Source organism: Sinocyclocheilus anshuiensis, unplaced genomic scaffold, assembly GCF_001515605.1.
Source record: "Sinocyclocheilus anshuiensis isolate Anshui unplaced genomic scaffold, SAMN03320099.WGS_v1.1 scaffold1053, whole genome shotgun sequence".
Lineage (NCBI taxonomy): Eukaryota > Metazoa > Chordata > Actinopteri > Cypriniformes > Cyprinidae > Sinocyclocheilus > Sinocyclocheilus anshuiensis.
In genome coordinates this window covers 415,309-424,227 of record NW_015555711.1, presented here as the reverse complement: position 1 = coordinate 424,227, position 8,919 = coordinate 415,309, and the positions used below count along the sequence as shown (strand labels likewise).

The following is an 8,919-nucleotide window of genomic DNA, read 5'->3' as shown; positions in this document are numbered from 1 at the left end:
GAGAGAGAGAGAGAGAGAGAAGGAGAGATAGAGATAGACAGAGCGCGCAAACTGGAGAGGGAGGGAGCGATTCGGTGATCCAGATGAAAGCAGAGATTATTCATTTCTCTGGGGGAGCGAGAGAGAGGGAGGAAGAGACAGACAGCAGCATTGCACGCCGATAGTCTTGTCAGAACTGCGCCGATCTAATGCGTCGCTCACAAACGAGCCATTAACGCTCGCAGTCTTCAAAGTTTGGATTTCCTCATCCATCCCGTGCGTATTCTGTGCCATTCCGAGCAGGTAAAACAACTTTAGATGTTTTGGTATATTGTCTTAAATTTTTCTTTTATGTATTTCCTTTCAAGCCTTTCCTTCCTATCACATACTGGCATCGCATAACAGGCGGAACATCTGTTGAAACAAACTAAGAGATCACGATTTCTTCCGTTTCGACTGTGTTCAAGTTTATTAATTTGCGATGGAGTTTGTGAGTGCAGCAGTCGTGAAGATGTCACACAAAACCCAAACCTGTCGATGAACATGTAACGTTAGGCGCGAGGTAAAGATGCTGTTACTCTGCACTCGATTGCCTCCAGTGTTGCGTGCTTTAATTATCCCTGAAGTAATTAGAGTCCTGACCGCATTTACGTCGAAAAGTTGTCTAACACGTGATTTTTAAGCTATTCTGTAAAAAAAGAAATAAGAGTGAGAGCGTGAAAGAAACAGATATGAGATTAGCGACGTCGCATCGCTTCGCCTGAGATTTTTGAAACTGTTTTGAGAGCAGGTGCTCTGAGTAATGTCGAGTAATGTAGCAATAAATAGGCATGAAATCACAGCAAGTCTGGGTTGAAATAACACATTAATTATTAATAACGGACAAATTGTGACATAACGTTCCCCAATGAGTTTATTAATGTTTTTTTTTCATACCGAGTCATGATGATATGCTTATTAATAAGTAGACTATTATTCGTGGTTGGGCACTTATAGTCGTCACATTTTTCCTATTGTCATGTTGTCCTTGCCATTACTGAGATATTCAGCCATTTATTGTACAAGTAAGCTTAACCCGCGTGTGGTTTAGACCTGAGAGAAATTCAGGGTCAGTAAAGCCTGTGAGTGTGTATACAGCTTTATTATAATTGTGAGGGCCAAATGTCCTTACAAATATAGTGAAATAACATGTTTAACATGTCAAAAACCAAGGACATTTGGTCTTTACTATTTGAAAGATTGGTTTGCCTAATATCTAATAACGTCAACAGGTTTTAGAGTAGTGTAGGTATAAAAAACATTTATGTCAAGTTTTCACTCAAAAAGTCTGTGTAGGCCTATGTTCTGAATGCATAATAAAATATCCGCATGCTGACATTTTGATGACATGTTTTAATTTCCATTGGAGTTGCACCTATTAACTGTTTTGAAAAAGTCAGTAATATTTGGTTTTGTAACATTTAAATGTATGTCTGTCAAAGCACTGCATTTTTAGAGTTCCACACATCTAGTTCTCTGTCATTACTGTTCATTATTGTTTTCAGTCAGTCATAATAACAGGGGTCTTCAGCCTTTTTCATGCAAAGGACTTTGTTATGGTGCTTACATTGCAAAGCCATTAATGTACTCATTATTAATGCACAGTCTTGCACGGTATGTTTTAATTTGACTTTTAATCGTAATGTGGGAGGAAAAATGAAACATTTAGTTGAGCTTTACGGCAATACAAAGACAAAGTTACACACACTTGTTTTCTTTGAATCTGAGCACACTTGAACCAATCCCATTTGGCATAATCTAAAAGACTTCAAATGTGTTACTGCATTTTTATTTATTTGTTTGCTTAATGCATAATTTCATTTTTCCTGGTCTTATAATTAGTAACCCTGTGAAGATGCGCTCTGGCACATCAATCGCCAGACACACCAAAAGTAATCCAATCTTTTTGTAGACAGAAAATATCAGACAAATTAGATCTGAGATCTTCACTATAATAACATTTCAGCTAAACTTCTTAAATGAAAACATGAAAATGGAGTATTTGCTGTGTAACAGTATATAGAGTGCCTGTCTGTGTGATGGCAGCACTTGCATACAGTAATGCCATGCCTTGCGGAAGCAAAGATCACTGTGGAACCTTCTAGAGCTTTCAGCTGCAGGTCGTAGCTGCTGAAACAGAGAACATTTTACCCCGCGCCACACAAAACAGTCTTTGCAGCAGGAGAGGTGTTTGTGAAAGTGACAGACGCACCCACAGGTGAGCTGTAAACTTGACTGAAATCTTGCACATCCTTTTAACACATAGCAGCATGATGCAGGATTTCCCAGCTAACACTCATTTACAGGATTTCACAAATGCTAAGCTCTAGAACAGATCTGTTATAAATGGTTAATGGCCGTGACGGATTCAAAATCAGAATGTGCCAAAAACCAGCAGTTGAACGGATGGGCAAATGGGCCACAGTGGATTAGCAAGAAAAAAATTAACAAACAAAACAAAAAAACTTGGTAGTATGGATGTGGGATTAGCTTGATTTCAGTGGAATTGCACTGAGAATAAAAGAGACTCTCATCAAATGCAAATACAGTCATTGGTGGTCTAGAATATGCAGGTCTGATTACAGTAAAAAATAATAATAAGTAGAAGAATCTTATGCTTGCAAAATAAATAAATTGTTTGTGGAGGTTTCAAGTCATCAGGGTCAGCTATGGGGTAGAATTTCTGCCAGGATGTTTTCTGACCTTCTCTTATGTCTATAACTTTTCTTAAGTTATATTAGTGGTATTTTTGACATTAATTGAATAGGACAGTTAAAGAGAGACAGGAAACAGTCGGATACAAGAGAGGAGAATGGGACTCAGAAAGGACCATGAGCCAGGACATTAACTCGGGTCACCCAAAATGCTGTTGCACCATATGTCTGAGTGCTGCCCACAAAAATAAGCTGTGACTACACAGAAAAAATATCCTGTTAAATTTACAGGAAAAAAACCAGCAGCTGTGCTTGCCAGAAGTTTACCATCGTGGAGAAAAAAAATCATGGAGACAGTGTTTCAGTTACTACTGTGTGGCATATTAGTGCCTGTATATTTTACAACTTAAAACCGAATATTCAATTATATGATATAATGTTACCAAGTTTACTTGAACTCAAAATCTGATTTTTAGCTAAAAAATATATTGATAACCACAATAATAATATAGGTAGTAAAACAGAAAGCCACATGACCACATGGGAATGTCATTATACTGTTTTTTACCCTGAATTACATGGTAATTCATAGTTTTTACTTGTAAAAACCATACACTTGACAGTATTTTACAGTAAAATTACATATAATGCAAGGTAAACCATTTACAATCACACGTGTATGGAACAGTAACTTAGAATTAACCAGTTTCTAATTTTAATTTTAATTTGACTTTATTTTTATTTTTAAATTATATTTAATATATAATTTTTACCGTTTATTTCTGCAAAAAGTACAAACAATTTTGCAGTCTACCTAGAACTTAAAGTAGTGACAGATCTTTTTTTCTGTATTGTGATACAAATGAAAATTTGAAAGGGAAAAGGGTAGGGACTTGGTTCAATGCATTAGTTGTTGATTAGCTGTTGAGATGTGGCGGTAGATGAGCGTAAACTGAGTGTAAAATGATTGGAAAAGTCCTGTATACATCACCAGAGAGAAGTTTTCATTGGAATATCCAGTTACAACATTTTGATGAAAAATGTCAAGGTCAGAACATTGAAAAAAATGTAAACATATTCACGGATTGGCACCGATAGCTTTGTGGGCAGCGTGCCAACATATAGTCCTGAGTTCGAGTCCCAGCTTGTGGACCTTTCCTGATCTCGTCCCCCTCTCTCTCTTACTTCTTGTCTTGTTACTGTCCTATCTTAATTAATGCAAAAATGGCAAAAATAAATCTTTGGAAATAACATATTTACAGATTAATTGTACAGAGCAAGACGTACAACATGCATTTAAAAAATGCATGCCAGGACTCTAAAGGATGTGCCAGCTGCACATCTGCCTGAAATCGACTGCTTCGACTATTGAAATAGACTATTGCTTGGTCCACTAGGTGGCAGCACTCATTTTGACTGCTGCTTTTATGAACTCCTTGGGGAAAAAAAACAGAAAACGTGAAGACAACAAGGTGAGAAGATCATAAGGTTCCTGCATTTGTACAGTTTGAATTTGAAACAATATAAAGATGACACAACTGTCATCTGCAGGTCAGGTGAAGTAGTCACAGTAAACATGCAACTAATTTACTAACTTTACTATATATATATATATATATATATATATATATATATACTGACAAATGGTCAGTAAAGTTTACTAAAAAGCCTAAAACACTCAACTGCATGCAAGATGTAAAAGCAAACTCCTCATTTTTGTAAGACATTTCTCAGCCATCTCACAAAAGATGCATATTCTCCCATCCAGGGTGGTTAAATCTGTCCAATCTGTAGACTCTCACAAAGGTGGCAATGAAATCAAGTCAAGACAAGTACCCAGACAAGATTAAATCCCCAGCTGAGGTTTCCAAGACGCCCATGAACGTCACTCCCACTTTTTACAGCGACTCTGAATGACGACTTTAGCTCAAAATGACATTAGACACGATCAAAACAAATGTAACACCTTAGACGTAATCCAAGTAAGCAATGTAATGAAAGACACCCATTCACAGTTATGTTGACGTAATGGTGCATTGAATTCATATAAAAGCACCCCTGAGTCCGCTGATATGCCGAATGTCAGCATCATTATCTGCGTTTCTACTGGATGGAGCTCTGAATCATTTCAGCCCCCATCCTGCATTCTATCACCTCCAGATACTCAACAAATTACGCCACTTATAAGAGTAAGTGCTGGCAACCCTCAGCTAGACAGAGTGGAGAACCTTTGCGAGAACATATGCTAGCGAGTTCGCATTTTTCAAATGGCTTGTTATCACAGCGTGGAAACATTACATGCTACACCCTCCATAACACTAGTGGAGGGAAATCACAATCAATGAGTCACAATTGAAGCTCTATATGCAATCGGTTATTTATAAACATGCACAACGCCCATTAGCACTGTCTCACAACATTGTTTTCACCTCTTGGATGGTGCCAATTAAGAGGTTACTTTAATTTTGGAGATTCATCACAGCAGCTCCCCTCAAGCTCTGAGACAAATATATTCAGTGCAAAATAATGCATTCACATAACCCACCATATGAGCACGATACGAAGCCTTTCTGTTCAGTTTCCAACCAGTGCAGCATCCAATCCGACTCCTGTGGGCCACCTTGATGCTAGACTACATATAGCAAGCACTTTCAAGTTAGATTCGTACCTTTTGCCCACACACTACACACCTCCCACAGATGCGTTTTGTAAAGTCAGTTTATGGATGGGTGTATTTCAGTACTCCAGGCGTCTTAAGTCTCTTGTCCAACATTCAGCTTATAAGCTCAGATGTGATGTTTGCAATTTTAAACAAATGAAGTAAACACTTGCTAATCATATCAGCCTACGACAAATGAGCTATTCTCCTTGATGGATTTGTAATCTCCGTAAACACCCTTGCATAATGATAAATGAAATAGGAATCATAAAAGGATCGTGAAACATATTCTCGTAGGTTTCATAGCTCATATCTAATCAGCTTTACAATACTTTTAAAATTGTGATTGTATTATGTGGAGACTGGGTGCTTTAAGACTAAACGTAGACAAACACACAACATTGATCTCATTAGTATTTTTTAGGTATTCAAATGTAACGTTTACATGTGCATTTTCACACGTTAAGATATATATCTTAACGTGTGAAAATGCACATGTAAACGTTACATTTGAATACCTAAAAAATACTAATGAGATCAATGTTGTGTGTTTGTCTACGTTTAGTCTTAAAGCACCCAGTCTCCACATAATACAATCACAATTTTAAAAGTATTGTAAAGCTGATTAGATATGAGCTATAAAACCTACGAGAATATGTTTCACGATCCTTTTATGATTCCTATTTCATTTATCATTATGCAAGGGTGTTTTATATATATATATATATATATATATATATATATATGTATATATACAAAGCAAAGTATGGATGTGGATGTATTGACAACATCTAAAAAACTTCTGTCAGAGAGTGAATTTGCATTCTCATTCTGCTGTCTGCCTGTCTGCTGTTTTTGTTTCGTGCAGATGTTTTATGCAGTGCACTTTCACAAAACTAAAGTCAGAGCATTCTGTTTTTTCTTCAAATCTCGAAGTTATACAATCTAATTTAGATTAAAAACTGCTCAATCTGCATGTATGCAGCATCTTTGTTTGGATTGTGATTAAAATACAGTGGTTGCCTCTAATTGTAAATGGAAACCTTGGATGGAAATGAAAAGTTTGTCCAAGCAATAATAAAAGCACACCTTTTCATTTCTAATTTGTCTTAAATCTCATTTTGTTAAAAAAAATAATCATTAGAAAATTATATTGTGAAATCAGTATTGTGAATCGTATTGCATTGTTTGTTAAGTGAATCGCTATATTCCTGTAATTTTAGTTTTTATATTAATAATAATTGACAATAATGTTACTCACAATATATTATTACAGTATATTTACACAGTTTTAAGTAATAAAATAAAAACTAAATGATTCAGTAATGTTTCAATGATGATGGAATTTTAACTCCTTTTAAAAGTTAGTCTTGGGTAAGGTGATGGAAACATTAAAAATTAGTTGAATAAAACATTAGAAACCACACAGAACAGAATAGAAGCCATTATAATGTCAAATTAGGTGAATACATTAAATAAATGTAAAAAAAGGCCATGATATTTTAATTAATGCCATATTTAATTAATACCATTGTTTATATACAACAAAACCAACTTATAAACTCCACTAATTCAATATATAAAACGAAGAGTTTGTAAACATTTTTGTGTCTAAAGTTAGTACATGTGCTGTCATTGCATAAATAATTAACTGTAACAAAAAAAAAAATTCACTCAGAAATTGCTAGTAAATTTCACAAATAATTACAGAAAATAGCAAGTAACAAGAATGCCAAGAAAGACTAACATAGTATTTTCTTGTAAAATGTACTGCAATAATTCTATAACCATAAGCATAAATTACCTTAAGTTTCATTGACAACTCATCAAATCATTTTTGAGTGTGTAAGTGTATGTGTGATATTACAACCTGTGATTACTAATAAGATCCCATAAACATACACACTTGCTAACAAATAATAAATTAATCAGCTTGAAGACACATAGTATGTGTATTCCTGTAATTCAAACAGTAGAACATGATGAGAGCAAGACCAAGGTCACAAGTTTGAATCCCAGGGAATGCATTAACTGATGACATGTACTTGAAAGCACTGTAAATTTGAAAAAAAACAAAAACAAAACTGTCTGCCAAATGTTTGTTTGTGTATATGAAAAAAATGAGAAAGGGTATCAAACGGGTCACAATACGTAAGAACTGCATGTCTTGAATTTGTTGGAAGATGTTAATTATTGCTTTTAAGTGCACCATTACCTCAGCACATGCCAGCTGAGGTTTATTCCTCAGCCGTTTGTGAACCTACTTTGAATGGGGGTCATAAAGAGTTAAGTTGAGAGCTTACAGCACAGTTGAGATGCCATGCATCTGCAGCCACGCTGAACACCAATAGTTTTCACCCCCTGCAGCACTCTTCACTAACATATTAAAGAAATATAATTCTTTTACAATACAGGCTACAGAGGCTGAGTTGCTCCCGTTAAAACTATTGCAGCCCAGCCATAGAAGTGTCATGATAGCCCCTTTAGCAGAAACTAACACTGGACAGAGTGGCAATAATAGTGTAATCGAGATACAAGGACAACTAAGCCATTACGAGGGTCATGTGAGTCTTAATGTACTCGTTCACACTCACACATTCTCTTTCTCTCCCTCAAATTACTTTTAATCATCTACATTATATAATTTCAAGCAGAGGCGCTCTCCACCAACTCCACCTCGCTTAGGCACCTTTTCAGCATAATTTTGTTTCCGATTGCATGTGAAAATAGACAGAACAGCCTCCACTTAAGCACTTGTGATAAAACAAAGCAAAAAAGGCTTTGCGAGCGAGATATGCAAGTTGAGGCTTTCCGCATCACAATGAAAGCTGGAGCTTTTGTGTGCGCTTTTGTGACGGGCAGTGCTTTCGATTACATTCAAAGTGAGGTAAATATATGCAGGACATGGGAGCAAACATAAATCAGTGATGAGGACTCCTCGTTTTGTCCGCCATTACTCCCAACTTGAGGATAAAGAGAGATGGAAAAAGAGAATGGAGAATGAGATGAGGAATAAAAAAGAGATGAAGCCTTTGCCATTGAAAGCTTGAGCCTCATTATGACAGCAGTGCTATACATACTCTTGTCATTTTAATGCTGTCCCGCACTGAGCCACTAATCGTCCTCTTTCTGTTTATTTATCTAGGGAGGAGGAAATAAAAAAAAACACTGCAGCAGTGGAAATTAATTACTGCTGTTGATGTCGTAATATAAATGTCTTATAATCTAATTTTATTTACATTAAAAACAGCGAGAAATCTCTGCTAGAGCCTTTATTTTTAAAGAAAATGTTGTAAACTGTAATCTTTTAAATGATTAAATACCAGTAATGACTACATTTCTGCTCATTTTAAGGCAAAGTTTCTGCATCTCTGTTGTCACCAAATAGAATTTACCTTAAAAACATTACTGACCAGACCAGAAATTAGATATACTGAACAAAATTATAAACGCAACACGTTTGTTTTTGCCCCCATTTTTCATGAGCTGAACTCAAAGATCTAAGACTTTTTCTATGTACACAAAAGGCCTATTTCTCTCAAATATTGTTCACAAATCTGTCTAAATCTGTGTTAGTGAGCACTTCTC

The 8,919-nt window shown here is 35.8% G+C and overlaps 1 protein-coding gene across 3 annotated transcripts in view; it reads left to right on the top strand.

Annotated features, from left to right (window-relative positions):
* The first annotated feature begins 107 nt into the window (after positions 1-107).
* The window catches only part of LOC107672037 (caM kinase-like vesicle-associated protein), a 45,982-nt gene continuing 37,170 nt past the window's right edge, over positions 108-8,919 (top strand). For all 3 annotated transcript variants that reach the window (XM_016465116.1, XM_016465115.1, XM_016465114.1), the window contains exon 1: positions 108-282. The gene's annotated coding sequence lies outside the window, so the exon portion shown is untranslated. The remainder of the gene's footprint in view (positions 283-8,919) is intronic.